At 38.6% G+C, this 18,058-nt stretch overlaps 1 pseudogene; it reads left to right on the forward strand.

Annotated features, from left to right (window-relative positions):
- LOC109884303 (ryanodine receptor 1-like) overlaps positions 1 to 18,058 on the forward strand; it is a 47,439-nt pseudogene extending 29,381 nt beyond the window's left edge.

Here is an 18,058-nt window from a genome sequence, read left to right on the forward strand (position 1 = left end):
TTGTGCCAGTTGTTGACAGTGTGTTGTTCCAGTTGTTGACAGTGTACTGTGCCAGTTGTTGACAGTGGTTGTGCCAGTTGTTGACAGTGTATTGTTCCAGTTGTTGACAGTGTACTGTGCCAGTTGTTGACAGTGTGTGTTGTGCCAGTTGTTGACTGTGTGTTGTGCCAGTTGTTGACTGTGTGTTGTGCCAGTTGTTGACAGTGTGTTGTGCCAGTTGTTGACAGTGTGTTCTGCCAGTTGTTGACAGTGTGTGTTGTTCCAGTTGTTGACAGTGTGGTGTGCCAGTTGTTGACAGTGTGTTGTGCCAGTTGTTGACAGTGTGTTGTGCCAGTTGTTTACAGTGTGTTGTTGACAGTGTGCTGTGCCAGTTGTTGACAGTGTGTTGTGCCAGTTGTTGACAGTGTGTTGTGCCAGTTGTTGACAGTGTGTTGTGCCAGTTGTTGACAGTGTGTTGTGCCAGTTGTTGACAGTGTGTTGTGCCAGTTGTTGACAGTGTGTTGTGCCAGTTGTTGACAGTGTGGTGTGCCAGTTGTTGAAAGTGTGTTGTGCCAGTTGTTGACAGTGTGTTGTGCCAGTTGTTGACAGTGTGTTGTGCCAGTTGTTGACAGTGTGTTGTGCCAGTTTTTGACCGTGTGTTGTTGACAGTGTGTGTTTTTCCAGCTGTTGACAGTGTGTTTTACCAGTTGTTGACAGTGTGTTGTGCCAGTTGTTGACAGTGTGTGTTGTGCCAGTTGTTGACAGTGAGTTGTGCCAGTTGTTGACAGTGTGCTGTGCCAGTTGTTGACAGTGTGCTGTGCCAGTTGTTGACAGTGTGTGTTGTGCCAGTTGTTGACAGTGTGTTGTGCCAGTTGTTGACAGTGTGTTGTGCCAGTTGTTGACAGTGTACTGTGCCAGTTGTTGACAGTGTGTTTATCCAGTTGTTGACAGTGTATTGTGCCAGTTGTTGACAGTGTGTTGTGCCAGTTGTTGACAGTGTGTTGATCCAGTTGTTGACAGTGTGCTGTGCCAGTTGTTGACAGTGTGTGGTGTGTTGTAGCTGGAAGCAACGTCCGGAGGAGAGGGTGAAGAAATACAAGAACCAGAACCAGAGGAAGAGACACCCCCAGAGGAGGAGAAGGCTGAGTGAGTCTTCTCTTTCTTGTTTTAATTATCGTTTTTACTCACTCACTCACTGAATGACTGAATGACTGAATGACTGACTGACTGACTGACTCACTGACTCACTGACTCACTGACTCACTGGCTGACTCACTGACTCATCGACTGACTGACTCAATCACTGACTGGCTGACTGACTCACTGACTGACTCACTGACTGACTGACTGACTCACTGACTGACTTACTGACTGACCGACTGACCGACTGACCGACTGACCGACTGACTGACTGACTGCCTGACTGACTGACTGATTGATGGATTGTCCTCCAGCAATGAGAATGGAGAGAAGGCAGAGAAGGAGGCTGAGCCCGTGGTAAAAGAGGAAGAACTGGAAGCAAAGGAGGAAACATTGAAGACCAAGGCAAAGAAGGAGAAGAAACCTGCGGAGGAGGGCTATGAGCTTTGGAATGAGCTGGAGATTCAGAGGATCAAATTCATGGTGACTATTACCAATACGTTATTAATACATTATCGATCCATTATCGGCCGTGATCAATACATTGTCGACCGTGATCGATTCATTATTGTTACATTATCAACTGTGATCAATACATTACCAATACATGACCGATACATTATCGATACATTGTTGACTGTGATAATTACATTATCGATACATTGCCAATACATTACTGATACATTATCGATTCATTATAAACCGTGATCAATACATGACCAATGCATTACCAATACATTATCAATACATTATCAACTGTGATCAATACATTACCGATATATGATCGATACATTATCGATACATTATCAACCATTATCGATACATTATCGATACATTATCGACCATGATCGATACATGGTCGATACATTACCGCTACATCATCAATACATTGCCAATACATTACTGATACATTATCGATACATTATCAACCGTGATCAATACGTGATCAATACATTATCAATACATTATAGATACATTAACAATACATTACCAATAAATTATCAGTACATTGCAATACATTATCGATACATTGCCAATGCATTACCAATACATTATCGACTGTGATCGCTGCATTACCAATACATTATCACCCATGATCAATACATTATGAATACATTATCAATCATGCGCAATACATTACCAATACATTATCAATCATGCGCAATACATTATGAATACATTATCAATCATGATCAATGCATTATCAATCATGATCAATACGTTATGAATAAATTACAAATACATAACTATTATCCTCCTTATCACTACTTATCAATCATGATCTATGCATTAACAATACATTACCAATGCATGACCATGGATCAATTTTGCTGTCTCCAAGCGGAACTATCAGACCTGTAACTTCTACAACCTGTTTCTCTGTCTCCAACCAGAACTATCTGTCTCGTAATTTCTACAACCTGCGCTTCCTGGCTCTCTTCATCGCCTTTGCCCTCAACTTCATCCTGCTCTTCTACAAGGTGAAACATAATATAGAATAATGTATAATATATAATATAGAATAATGTATAATATAATAATAGAATATAGAATCATATAACATTGTGCGGCAGGTAACCTAGTGGTTAGAGTGTAGAGGCGGCAGGGTAACCTAGTGGTTAGAGTGTAGGGGCGGCAGGGTAGCCTAGTGGTTAGAGCGTTGGACTAGTATCTGGAAGGTTGCAAAATCGAATCCCTGAGCTGACAAAGTAAAAATCTGTCCTTCTGCCCCTAAACAAGGCAGTTAACCCACTGTTCCTAGGCCATCATTGTAAATAAGAATTTGTTTTTAACTGACTTGCCTAGTTAAATAAAGGTTAAACAATTAAAATATATTATAATGTATAGAACAATGTAATATATAATATAATAACGTATAGCATAATATAGTATAGAATATAGAATAATATAATAACGTATAATATAGAATAGTATAATATAGAATAATATAATATAGAATGAATATAATATAGTATAGAATATAGAATAATATAATAACGTATAATATAGAATAGTATAATATAGAATAATATAATATAGAATAACATAATATAGTGTAGATAATATAATAACGTATAATATAGAATAATATAATAATATAGAATATAGTGTAGAATAATATATTAACGTATAATATAGAATAATAGAATATAGAATAATATAATATAGAATAACATAATATAGTATAGAATATAGAATAATATAATATAGAATATAGTGTAGAATAATATATTAACGTATGATATAGAATAATATAATATAGAATAGTATAATATAGAATAATATAATATAGAATAACATAATATAGTATAGAATATAGAATAATATAATAACGTATAATATAGAATAATATAATATAGAATAATATAATATAGAATAATATAATATAGAATAACATAATATAGTATAGAATATAGAATAATATAATAACGTATAATATAGAATGATATAATATAGTGTAGAAAAATATAATAACATATAATATAATATAGAATAATATAATAATGTATAATATAATATAGTGTAGAATAATATAATATAGTGTAGAATAATATAATAACGTATAATATAATATAGAATAATATTATATAGAATAATATAATATAGAATACCATAATATAGTGTCAAATAATATATTAACGTATAATATAGAATAATATAATATAGAATAATATAATATAGAATGAATATAATGTAGAGTAATAGAATATAGAATATAGAATGATACTATATAGAATAATATAATATAGAATGAATATAATATAGAGTAATAGAATATAGAATATAAAATGATACTATATAGAATAATATATTATAGAATGAATATAATATATATATATAATATATATAATAATAGGATATAGAATATAGAATGATACTATATAGAATAATATATTATAGAATGAATATAATATATATATATATAATATAGAATAATATAATATAGAATGAATATAATATAATATATATATATATAAAATAGAATAATAGGATATAGAATATAGAATAATATAATATAGAATAATATAATATAATATATATATATATATATATAATATAGAATAATAGGATATAGAATATAGAATGATACTATATAGAATAATATATTATAGAATGAATATAATATATATATATATATATAATATAGAATAATAGGATATAGAATATAGAATGATACTATATAGAATAATATATTATAGAATGAATATAATATATATATATATAATATAGAATAATAGGATATAGAATATAGAATGATACTATATAGAATAATATATTATAGAATGAATATAATATATATATATATAATATAGAATAATAGGATATAGAATATAGAATAATATAATATAGAATAATATAATATAGAATAATATAATATAGAATGAATATAATATAATATATATATATATATATATATATAATATAGAATAATAGGATATAGAATATAGAATAATATAATATAGAATAATATAATATAATATAATGTATAATAATATAATATAGAATAATATAATTTAATTTATAATAATATAATATAGAATAAAATAATATATATGATATAATATATAATAATATAATATATATGATATAATATATAATAATATAATATAATGTATAGTAATATAATATGGAATAATATGATATAATAGAGAATAATATAATATAGAATAATATAATATAGAATAATATGATATAATATAGAATAATATAATGAATAATATAATGAATAATAATAGAATAATATAATATAGAATAATAGAATATAGAATAATAGAATATAATGTATAATAATATAATATATAATTAAAAAAATATAGAATAATAGAATATAGAATAATAGAATATAGTGTGGAATATATAATATATATAATAATATAGAATATAGAATAATATAATATGTAATAACATGATATTATACTCACCTAATCTTCCTGTTTTACAAGGTTGGATATGATGTAGAGGAGGGGTCAGAAGACATTGAGGGCTCCGCCCTGTTCGAGGGCTCCGCTGCGTTCGAGGGTTCTGGGTTGTTCGAGGGTTCCGGAGCTGTGGACGAGGGTGGTTCTGGGATTGATCCATTTGACGATGGTGGTGATGATGACGGTGGCGATGATGATGATGAGGAGGAAGGACCATTTTTTTTCTACTTGGAGGAGAGTACAGGCTACATGCAGCCCTGTTTGTCCATGCTGGCCATCATACACACTGTCATCGCTTTCCTCTGTATCATTGGATACAACTGCCTCAAGGTACAGGGTTCTACACACACACACACACACACACACACACACACACACACACACACACACACACACACACACACACACACACACACACACACACACACACACATAAACACACACACACCCATGGGAGAAGCAGCTACTGATTGTGTGTGTCTTCCTTCAGGTTCCTCTGGTCATCTTTAAGAGGGAAAAGGAGCTGGCTAGGAAGCTGGAGTTTGATGGTCTGTATGTCACCGAGCAACCAGAAGACGATGACATCAAGGGACAGTGGGACCGACTGGTGCTCAACACCCCGTAAGACTCTTCTAACCCCGAATCTGACTTAAATCCTAACCCTTGGATCAGTTATCTAGTCAGGTGAAAGACACTGATCATTAGGTCGAGTATGGCATTAAACACATTACTCTGATTATCCTAATCGGTGTGTAAGGTCATTGTTGAAGTAAGCATATGAAAATTAAAACCGTTGTTTTTTTTTCTGAGAAATCTTTAAAATGATTAATAACATGTAAACAGGTTCATCAGAATTCCAGCTGTGTATTTTATCTACTCATTAGCAGTGCAAGCCTTCATCTTATGCGCAAATGAAGAGGAGTTCAGAAAAAGTACAGTACGCATCTTAGAATTCGTTTTCACGTACAAACGTGATATGTCCAAACCCAGAATTAAAATTAAAAATGTGTATTTTTATTGCTGATTTTCCTGCATTTATCAATATTCGTGTCCATGTAAACACTAAGTCATTCTTCCTGTAAAGTATGTAAACATTTAAATCGAACTATTAGATGTCTCTGACTATTCACAAAAATTGTATTATTGTGTGCATGTAACCGTACTCATTGTTACATCGGTTAGTGATTTAAGGTGGAACCAGACAAGGCTGTCCTCTAATACCTCTTTTATTTGTGATTGTAAAAAAAATAAAAAAATAAACACCCATCTCTTTTTTAGATTCAATGAGAATATAAAAGGGAATAAACAGATAGCATTGATACACCCATCTTCCAACCCTGACACTTCTCTCAAAGTATGTTTCTTTTCCACACAGGTCATTCCCTAACAACTACTGGGACAAGTTTGTGAAGACAAAGGTGCTTGCTAAGTACGGGGACATATACGGTAGGGAGAGGATCGCAGAGCTGCTTGGGATGGACCTGGCCTCTCTGGACGTCAGCGCCATGACACAAGAGAAGAAACCCGAACCAGAAAGTGGCATGTTAAGCTGGTACGTAAACACCCCCCCCCCCCCCCCCCCCCCCCCCACTGATCTGCAGAAAGCATACAGTACATTATACAAATTCACTAGTAAATCATTTGCACAACAAACAAGCAATGTACAAGCACATACAACTGGTACAACTTGTAAGATGGCACAATCTGAAGTCAACATCGAGACAGCTTTGTGAGGTAGTTGTGTGGTAGTTGTGTGGTAGTTGTGTGGTAGTTGTGTGTTTGCTGGGAAGTAAATGTGTTGTTTTCTCCATAGGATTATCTCCATTGATATCAAATACCAGATTTGGAAGTTCGGGGTGGTCTTCACTGACAACGTAAGTCAATACTGGACCATGCTGTAGTATTGTAACAAGTCCAGTGAATGTGGAGTTTTCTAGACATTCCTGTATCTAGTGTGGTACTTGGCCATTTCTCTGTCTGTAGTATTGTTATAGTAGTATTGCTGTAGTACTGCAGTATTGCTGTAGTAGTACTGATCCTATGATACTGATTATGGTTGCAGCGGGAGGGTATATTACTGGAAACTTTTGAAGTTTAACAGTAAACTACCAGAATTTTGGTATCTTTCAAGGATTTGATGTAATCTGTCACAAGACATCTAGTGGACATTTTCGGTACTTCAGATTTGTACAGGTGTCTGTAATTAACTCTGGTCATCTGTGTAGCCTTATCAAATGTAAAATATATGAAACAATGAAATAAGATGATTTTCAAATAAAAAAATAGATTGACAAAGCTGTAAAACATGATCCTAAATTCAAACCATCAATTTAGTGAATACCATTGGTGTTTAATATGAGGGTTTCAGCATGAAATATTTTATATGTGACCGACCGGCTTGATTTGGTCTTATGTAGCAAAATTAGAAAATTGTGTTTCTTTACATTAGATAAAAGTAGAGACGCAGAGCTAGACAATTGTATATCATACACTACAGTTGAGGAACAATGGGAAAGTAATTCTGCTTTGAAAGTGGATAAACTTGTGACCTCACTTTGAGAAAATGTCCCTTGAATGTTTTGGTACACCTACTGGAGAGCTCTTCTTTGTCTATACACATTCAGCATCATTCACACCCCCTTAAGCCTTAGCCCCACCCATCTCTTTAAGGATTCACATGTGAGGCCATGTGCTAAACAGAGTGAGTACGGTAGTGTACTAAACAACCAAAGATTTCAAGACTAAAGGCTGTTTCATACTACGGGTGTGTTCGTAAATTTAATCTGGAGTGCCAGTGTGTGCTCAGAGTGTGCTCTGGGCGTTCGTAAACTCAGAGTTGTCAGATTGTCCGTTCGTAAACTCAGCATTTTTCTCTCGGAGCGTTCAGTGCGCACACTGGATGCTGTGGCCAAGGAGTAGGGTTGATCTGAGCGTTCTGACCTAACAACAGCAGTCAAGCACTCAAGCTAACTGGCTAACGTTAGCTAGCTTGCTAGCTACTTCCAGACATAAATGAGAGAACAGCTCACTCTGACCATTTTACTCGCCCTAGCAAAGCTGGTTGGGCTGTTTTTATGTTATCTAGAGTGTTGGTGACTGTAACTGTGCTGCTGGCAACAATTCAATTACGTTGTTTTTTTTGCCTGAAGTTTACTGACACCGTCCATATTCAACAGGTGTTGAGCGTTTGTCAATTAATCAGTTATTCTGCGCTCTGAAACACTCAGATGAGAGTGCTCTGAAATCGGAGTAGATGTTGGTTTAACCCAAAGCTACCGGAGGGTAACTATGGCTAGCTGAGGGTAACTATGGCTAGCTGAGGGTTACTATGGCTACCTGAGGGTTACTATGGCTACCTGAGGGTCACAAAAAGCGAATTTACCAGCTATGTCTTTCGACAGTTGTCACAGTGACATCATTAACAGTCTATTGAAATAGTTACTTGCATAGTGGAGTCTTTTGTTTAGACATGTAGCTAGCTAAACAGTTAACCGTAATCCCAACTCATGACGTTACTGCATGAATCAGCAGATAGCTAACCAACCAGGTTCAATGTTAGCTAGCTAGCATTAGGCTATAACTATCAATGCAAACGGCTCTGAGATACAAATAATATAACTACACAGATCATACACGGCTAACGTTAGCTAGTGAGCCAGCCGGCTAACGTTAGCTAGTGAGCCAGCCGGCTAACGTTAGCTAGTGAGCCAGCCGGCTAACGTTAGCTAGTGAGCCAGCCGGCTAACGTTAGCTAGCTAGCTATCGGTACACTTTAACTTGAAATGAAAATTACTTTCTGACAAAATTAGAAACATGTAATATCTGAAAATGTAGCTAGCTATCTTAACTTTATACATGGATGGACGCTTCTCCACCTCTTTTTGACTCCTACATATTTGCAATCAAATGCCAGAATCTTCTCTATCTCCTTAGCTATCTAATTCAAAACTCAGTCCTCTAGAAAGTGGAGAGCAACACTCATGCAGTTCTACTACGTTATATCTTTCAAAAAAGACATGCTAGAAAGGATTACCTACACATACTGACCAGCTCATATTATACACAGAAGTGTGCTACATGGCAGACCGAACTCATCTCTCGTTATGTCCAGCCCACTCATTATCTCAGCCAATCATGGGTAGTGCGAAGGTTGCTGGCTTTTCTGAGGCTAAACCAACTATGCTCGTCATTTAATAATTCTATTTATATTTACAGATGGCATACATGTTTGTTATTAAGGCAGATTAAATTTGACATGTTCCAGAAAGCATTTCTGCCCCCCAAAAAATGCATTTTGATAAAATAAAAAAAGTTTACACTCAAATGCCTCTCCTGTGAAGTAGAGACGTGCGACATACGCCTACTAAGTCTGAAACGAGTCACATGACATTTTTTTACGCTCTTTTATTTATTTTACTATGTCAGTATGTCTTTTTTTGTTTCTGCATCAAACTGGTCGTGGAAAAAAAATTCAAGATTTGGAAGAGTTGTAAGAGTTAATTGAAAATAATGCCATTGTTGATTAAGATGCTTTTTTTTCATTAATTAGGCTATTTTCTCTTGAACCATATGGTCTATCTATTAGAAACTCATGGACAATATGAACTCAGATATAAAAAATGAATAATTTATGTGAATATGTTTTTGTTTTTTAAAAGTTATTCAACTATTAATTACCAAAGTAACGATAGATTACCATAGTACCGGTAGCTTTGCAACTCTAATACGGATATTGCCCCTTCTTCTAGACGTTCCTCTATCTAGTCTGGTACATGGTCATGTCTCTGCTGGGACACTTCAACAACTTCTTCTTCGCCTGTCACTTGATGGACATCGCCGTTGGTGTGAAAGATTTGCGCACCATCCTCTCCTCCGTCACACACAACGGCAAACAGGTACCCACATGTTTAGTCTATGGAGATTGCATGGCTGTGTGCTCGATCAGGTACCCACCCAGTCAAATGTAGTTTCTCCCATCAGAACCCAATGAGTGTGAATATATAAACTAGATCTAACTGTAGTGCCTCCTCCTCCTCCCGATATCTCTCTCTCCTTCTGTAGCTGATGATGACTGTGGGTCTACTGGCTGTGGTGGTGTATCTTTACACCGTCGTGGCTTTTAACTTCTTCAGGAAGTTCTACAACATGAGCGAGGACGAGGATGAACCGGACATGAAGTGTGATGACATGATGACCGTGAGTCAAATCTCCTGTATCTTTACTGGTGATATTGCCTGAAACTATCGTACTCCAAACGTTATGGGCTCCCAAGTGGCGCAGCGTTTTTTATTTTTATGTGTGAGTTACTGACTTACAACCTCCCTCCCTCCCTCCCTCCCTCCCTCCCTCCCTCCCTCCCTCCCTCCCTCCCTCCCTCCCTCCCTCCCTCCCTCCCTCCCTCCCTCCCTCCCTCCCTCTCTCCCTCCCTCCCTCCCTCCCTCCCTCCCTCCCTCCCTCCCTCCCTCCCTCCACTTGCCTTCTTTCAACCTCCCTCTCTCTGTCTGTCAGTGTTATCTGTTCCACATGTACGTGGGTGTGCGTGCCGGCGGGGGTATAGGAGACGAGATCGAGGACCCGGCGGGCGATGAGTACGAGCTCTACCGTGTCGTCTTCGACATCACCTTCTTCTTCTTCGTAATCGTCATCCTGCTGGCTATCATCCAGGGTATTCATCCATTTCCACTTCTCCGTCTTCAAATATAAACAAAGGGTTGTGCGTCATTATGGAAAAACATTTTCCCCCGTTGGAGGATTCTCAGAATAAGGAAGGAGTAAGGAATCCTCTAAGGGGAATTATTAAAAAATGTGTAACTTTGGGGAAGTATCCTATTGCAATAGCCCCAGCGGACTACATCATGTTTGGTTGCACTGCTCTGGACCTGTGTGTTTTATGGTCTGATGTGTGTGTGTGTGTGTGTTGCAGGTCTGATCATTGATGCATTTGGTGAGCTGAGAGACCAACAGGAGCAGGTCAGAGAGAACATGGAGGTAAGATCACATGGCTGGTACGAGCAGATGTTAGAACAGATGGCTGGTACTATCAGATGTTAGGACAGATAGCTGGTACGATCAGATGTTAGGACAGATGGCTGGTACAATCAGATGTTAGAACAGATGGTTGGTACGATCAGATGCTAGAATAGATGGCTGGTACTATCAGATGTTAGAACAAATGGCTGGTACTATCAGATGTTAGAACAGCTGGCTGGTACTATCAGATGTTAGAACAGCTGGCTGGTACGATCAGATGCTAGAACAGATGGCTGGTACTATCAGATGTTAGGTCAGATGGCTGGTACTATCAGATGTTAGGACAGATAGCTGGTACGATCAGATGTTAGAACAAATGGCTGGTACTATCAGATGTTAGAACAGATGGCTGGTACTATCAGATGTTAGGACAGATGGCTGGTACGATCAGATGTTAGAACAGCTGGCTGGTACGATCAGATGTTAGACCAGATGGCTGGTACTATCAGATGTTAGAAGAGATGGCTGCTACGATCAGCTGTAGGAACTGATGGCTGGACAGTGTGCTAGTACTGTAGGAGATTGGACGAATGGTTGTCAACATGAGGGGAAAACATTGAACTATTTTATTCATAATTTCTTTATTAAAACGATTCTTCCTCCTACAGACGCAGTGCTTCATCTGTGGTATCGGTAGCGACTACTTTGATACAACTCCTCATGGCTTCGAAACGCACACCTTGGAAGAGCATAACTTAGCCAACTATATGTAAGTTACAGTACCTATGTGTGGAGAAGAGTCGACTCATTCAGAATCGTGTCACATTCTGACACCCGCCTCCTCTCCTCTCCTCTCCTCTCCTCTCCTCTCCTCTCCTCTCCTCTCCTCTCCTCTCCTCTCCTCTCCTCTCCTCTCCTCTCCTCTCCTCTCCTCTCCTCTCCTCTCCTCTCCTCTCCTCTCCTCTCCTCTCCTCTCCTCTCCTCTCCTCTCCTCTCCTCTCCTCTCCTCTCCTCTCCTCTCCTCTCCCTGCAGGTTCTTCCTGATGTACCTAATCAATAAAGATGAAACGGAGCACACAGGACAGGTCTGTCTGTCTGTCTGTCTGTCTGTCTGTCTGTCTGTCTGTCTGTCTGTCTGTCTGTCTGTCTGTCTGTCTGTCTGTCTGTCTGTAAACACTTCCTGTCTCCATTTATCATCTTCCTCTCCTCCCTCCCTCCCTCCCTCCCTCCCTCCCTCCCTCCCTCCCTGTCCTCCTCTCCCTCACTCTCCCTCACTCCTTCTCTCACTCTTTCTCTCTCTCCCTCCCTGTCCTCCTCTCCCTCACTCCCTCTCTCTCTTTCTCTCTCTCCCTACAACAGGAGTCGTATGTGTGGAAGATGTATCAAGAGAGATGCTGGGACTTCTTCCCTGCTGGAGACTGTTTCAGGAAGACGTATGAGGATCAGCTGGCCTAGTGGGTTAAATCCTGTCTGTCTGGGTGGGAGAGAGAGAGGGAGAGAGAGAAGGAGAAAGTTAAGGAAATAAAGAAGGTATTAGAAGGTATTAGGGAATAGATGTGGGTTTGAAGGTTGTTCCTCTGTCATATTTCTCTGTGATCTCCTGTCTTGACACGCCTGCAGCAATATTCTGATAGACTGAATAAGATGATGATCAGAGGAGATGAAGAGTCCCAAGGGCTTTTAACCCTGTAAATACACTTCATGGCCTTTTTCTGTGTGAAATATAGATATGCTGTCTTGACTGAATTCAAACACACACACACACATACACACACACACACACACAGCGCTGCCTCTCTGTCAGTGCGAGTTTCTGTAGAGCTGAATACAGCATAGTGCCTAACTCTCATGGTAAACAAACGTGCTTTAATGTCTTAAGTAGTGCTCTTTTCCTTCATATTATTATAATCACTCTTGTTTGAGATTGTATTAATATAAATGCAATTAATGTCCTCGTGTAAGAATGTCTTGATTTCTGTGTATGCCTTTAAATGAGCTATTTCTGTGTATGCCTTTAAATGAGCTATTTCTGTGTATGCCTTTAAATGAGCTATTTCTGTGTATGCCTTTTAAATGAGCTATTTCTGTGTATGCCTTTAAATGAGCTATTTCTGTGTATGCCTTTTAAATGAGCTATTTCTGTGTATGCCTTTAAATGAGCTATTTCTGTAATTGTTGGTGTATTTCTCCCACTGCTAGATAATGATCAGTGGGGGTGAGAGCATTTCATAGCAGTGCCTCTTCTGTCCACTAGGGAGCAGTCACACACCCCAGGTCTCTCCTCATTCTCTTTTTTTTCCTCTCTAGAGATTTTATAACTGATGTTGATCTGGCCATTAGCAGTCACTCTGGAGTAAACAGGTTAGAGGCAGGTTGTCTGATCCTACAGGACAATATGATGACTTTAGACAAACCCTGTTTTTGCACTCTGAAGTCTTACGATGTGTCCCTTCCTGTCTGTGACCTGTGTGATCTGATGTAGAGATCCTAGTGGCTGCCACGGACGGCACAGTGTTCTTATTGGCTATCACAGACCACACAGTGTTCCTATTGGCTATCACAGACCACACAGTGTTCTTATTGGCTACCACAGACCACACAGAGTTTATATTGACTACCACAGACCACACAGTGTTCCTATTGGCTATCACAGACCACACAGTGTTCTTATTGGCTACCACAGACCACACAGTGTTCCTATTGGCTACCACAGACCACTCCTAAAGACATCTCTCCTAGACATCTCTCCTAGACATCTCTACTAAAGACAACTCTCCTAAAGACACCTCTCCTAAAGACACCTCTCCTAAAGACATCTCTCCTAGACATCTCTCCTAAAGACAACTCTCCTAAAGACATCTCCCATAAAGATATCTCTCCTAAAGACAACTCTCCTAAAGACATCTCTCCTAAAGACACCTCTCCTAAAGACATCTCTCCTAAAGACATCTCTCCTAAAGACATCTCTCCTAAAGACATCTCTCCTAGACATCTCTCCTAAAGACATCTCTCCTAAAGACATCTCTCCTAAAGACATCTCTCCGAAAGACATCTCTCCTAAAGACATCTCTCCTTAAAGACATCTCTCCTAAAGACACCTCTCCTAAAGACATCTCTCCTAAAGACATCTCCCCTAAAGACATCTCCCCTAAAGATATCTCTCCTAGACATCTCTCCTAGTCATCTCTCCTAAAGACATCTCTCCTAGAGACATCTCTCCTAAAAACATCTCTCCTAAAGACATCTCTCCTAGACATTTCTCCTAAAGACATCTCTCCTAGACATCTCTCCTAGACATCTCTCCTAAAGACATCTCTCCTAAAGACATCTCTCCTAGAGACATCTCTCCTAAAGACATCTCTCCTAAAGACATCTCTCCGAAAGACATCTCTCCTAAAGACATCTCTCCTTAAAGACATCTCTCCTAAAGACACCTCTCCTAAAGACATCTCTCCTAAAGACATCTCCCCTAAAGACATCTCCCCTAAAGATATCTCTCCTATACATCTCTCCTAGTCATCTCTCCTAAAGACATCTCTCCTAGAGACATCTCTCCTAAAGACATCTCTCCTAAAGACATCTCTCCTAAAGACATCTCTCCTAAAGACATCTCTCCTAGACATCTCTCCTAAAGACATCTCTCCTAAAGACATCTCTCCTAAAGACATCTCTCCTAGACATCTCTCCTAAAGACATCTCTCCTAGACATCTCTCCTAAAGACATCTCTCCTAAAGACATCTCTCCTAAAGACATCTCTCCTAAAGACATCTCTCCTAAAGACATCTCTCCTAAAGACATCTCCCCTAAAGACATCTCTCCTAAAGACATCTCTCCTAAAGACATCTCCCCTAAAGACATCTCTCCTAAAGACATCTCTCCTAGACATTTCTCCTAAAGACATCTCTCCTAGACATCTCTCCTAAAGACATCTCTCCTAAAGACATTTCTCCGAAAGACATCTCTCCTAGAGACATCTCTCCTAAAGACATCTCTCCTAGAGAAATCTCTCCTAAAGACATCTCTCCTAAAGACACCTCTCCCAAAGACACCTCTCCTAAAGACACCTCTCCTAAAGACATCTCTCCGAAAGACAACTCTCCTAAAGACATCTCTCCTAAAGACACCTCTCCTAAAGACATCTCTCCGAAAGACAACTCTCCTAAAGACATCTCTCCTAAAGACACCTCTCCTAAAGACATCTCTCCGAAAGACAACTCTCCTAAAGACATCTCTCCTAAAGACACCTCTCCTAAAGACATATCTCCTAGACATATCTCTCCTAAAGACATCTCCCCTAAAGACATCTCCCCTAAAGACATCTCTCCTAGACATATCTCTCCTAAAGACATATCTCCTAGACATCTCTCCTAGACATCTCTCCTAGACATCTATCCTAGACATCTATCCTAGACATCTCTCCTAGACAACTCTCCTAAAGACATCTCTCCTAGACATCTCTCCTAGACATCTCTCCTAGACATCTATCCTAGACATCTATCCTAGACATCTCTCCTAGACAACTCTCCTAAAGACATCTCTCCTAGACATCTCTCCTAAACATCTCTCCTAGACAACTCTCCTAAAGACATCTCTCCTAGACAACTCTCCTAAAGACATATTTCCTAGACATATCTCCTAGCCATCTCTCCTAAAGACATCTCTCCTAGACAACTCTCCTAAAGACAGGTCTTATAGCCCCGTCGTATTGACGCTGGGCTGACGCGTGTTCTATACCATCTTAATGCACAGGGCTAATACAGTGAATAGTCATTATTCTATTTATTCATGTATACTCTATATGTTGGCCGTAGTGTGATAAGGACAGCGCTACTCAGAAGGGCCGGACTAACACATGACACGTTAACATCAAATAAATAACCTAAATGTATTGTTTTATTTAAGGCAGTCAGAAGATAGCTGAACGGAGAGGAACACTGTAGCCAGTTTGCAGTCAGAAGATAGCTGAACGGAGAGGAACACTGTAGCCAGTTTGCAGTCAGAAGATAGCTGAACGGAGAGGAACACTGTAGCCAGTTTGCAGTCAGAAGATAGCTGAACGGAGATGAACACTGTAGCCAGTTTGCAGTCAGAAGATAGCTGAACGGAGATGAACACTGTAGCCAGTTTGCAGTCAGAAGATAGCTGAACGGAGATGAACACTGTAGCCAGTTTGCAGTCAGAAGATAGCTGAACGGAGATGAACACTGTAGCCAGTTTGCAGTCAGAAGATAGCTGAACGGAGATGAACACTGTAGCCAGTTTGCAGTCAGAAGATAGCTGAACGGAGAGGAACACTGTAGCCAGTTTGCAGTCAGAAGATATCTGAACGGAGATGAACAAAAGCTTTTGTGTTTTTTCTTCTGCCAGGTTAGAATATCATATTTTTTTTGTTTGGGGGGGGGGTATGTGCATATTATTACATTTTTCTCTGGAAGTAAAACCTCACACGTGATGTCAGACTGGTCTAGAATAAGAAACCAGACAGAAACATTGCACACCGTCTCACACACACAGGCTAACTCATACACACTCTCTCCATGTTGAGTAATGTCCTGACTAACTTGTACTGTGTTAGGAGGAGATGGGACTCCTGGAGTGTGTTACCACAGTGGTGTGTGTGTGTGTGTGTGTGCAATTCACACGCAGGTGTATATCTGTATGTGTGGTGATCCACGGAGGGCTGTGATGATGTATTAGTACTGAGATCACCTGTTGACTATAAGAGTGTTGACCTGTTGACTCCTGTTGACTATAAGAGTGTTGACCTGTTGACTATAAGAGTGTTGACCTGTTGACTATAAGAGTGTTGACCTGTTGACTCCTATTGACTATAAGAGTGTTGACCTGTTGACTCCTATTGACTATAAGAGTGTTGACCTGTTGACTCCTATTGACTATTAAATGTTGACCTGTTGACTATTAGAATGTTGACTCCTATTGACTATTAAAATGTTGACCTGTTGACTGTTAGAATGTTGACCTGTTGATCTGTTGACTATTATAATGTTGACCTGTTGACTATTATAATGTTGACCTGTTGACTATTAGAATGTTGACCTGTTGACTATTAGAATGTTGACTTGTTGACTATTAGAATGTTGACTTGTTGACTATTAGAATGTTGACCTGTTGACTATTATAATGTTGACCTGTTGACTATTAGAATGTTGACCTGTTGACTATTAGAATGTTGACTTGTTGACTATTAGAATGTTGACTTGTTGACTATTAGAATGTTGACCTGTTGACTATTAGAATGTTGACCTGTTGACTATTAGAATGTTGACTTGTTGACTATTAGAATGTTGACCTGTTGACTATTAGAATGTTGAGCTGTTGACCTGTTGACCATTGGAATGTTGACCTGTTGACCATTGGAATGTTGACCTGTTGACTATTGGAATGTTGACCTGTTGACCATTGGAATGTTGACCTGTTGACTATTAGAATGTTGACCTGTTGACCATTGAAATGTTGACCTGTTGACTATTGGAATGTTGACCTGTTGACCATTGGAATGTTGACTATTAGAATGTTGACCTGTTGACTATTAGAATGTTGACCTGTTGACCATTGGAATGTTGACCTGTTGACTATTATAATGTTGACCTGTTGACCATTGGAATGTTGACCTGTTGACTGTTTTAGTGTTGACCTGTTGACCATTGGAATGTTGACCTGTTGACTGTTAGAATGTTGACCTGTTGATCTGTTGACTATTATAATGTTGACCCGTTGACTATTAGAATGTTGACCTGTTGACTATTAGAATGTTGACCTGTTGACCATTGGAATGTTGACCTGTTGACTATTAGAATGTTGACCTGTTGACTATTGGAATGTTGACCTGTTGACTATTGGAATGTTGACCTGTTGACGATTAGAATGTTGACCTGTTGACGATTAGAATGTTGACCTGTTGACTATTAGAATGTTGACCTGTTGACTATTAGAATGTTGACCTGTTGACTATTAGAATGTTGTTGCCTGACTGAATCCTGTGTTTCAATACAAGGTTAATAAATCGAACAGATTATTTTAAGATGAA

This window comes from Oncorhynchus kisutch, linkage group LG18, assembly GCF_002021735.2.
Source record: "Oncorhynchus kisutch isolate 150728-3 linkage group LG18, Okis_V2, whole genome shotgun sequence".
NCBI classification, from domain to species: Eukaryota; Metazoa; Chordata; class Actinopteri; order Salmoniformes; family Salmonidae; genus Oncorhynchus; species Oncorhynchus kisutch.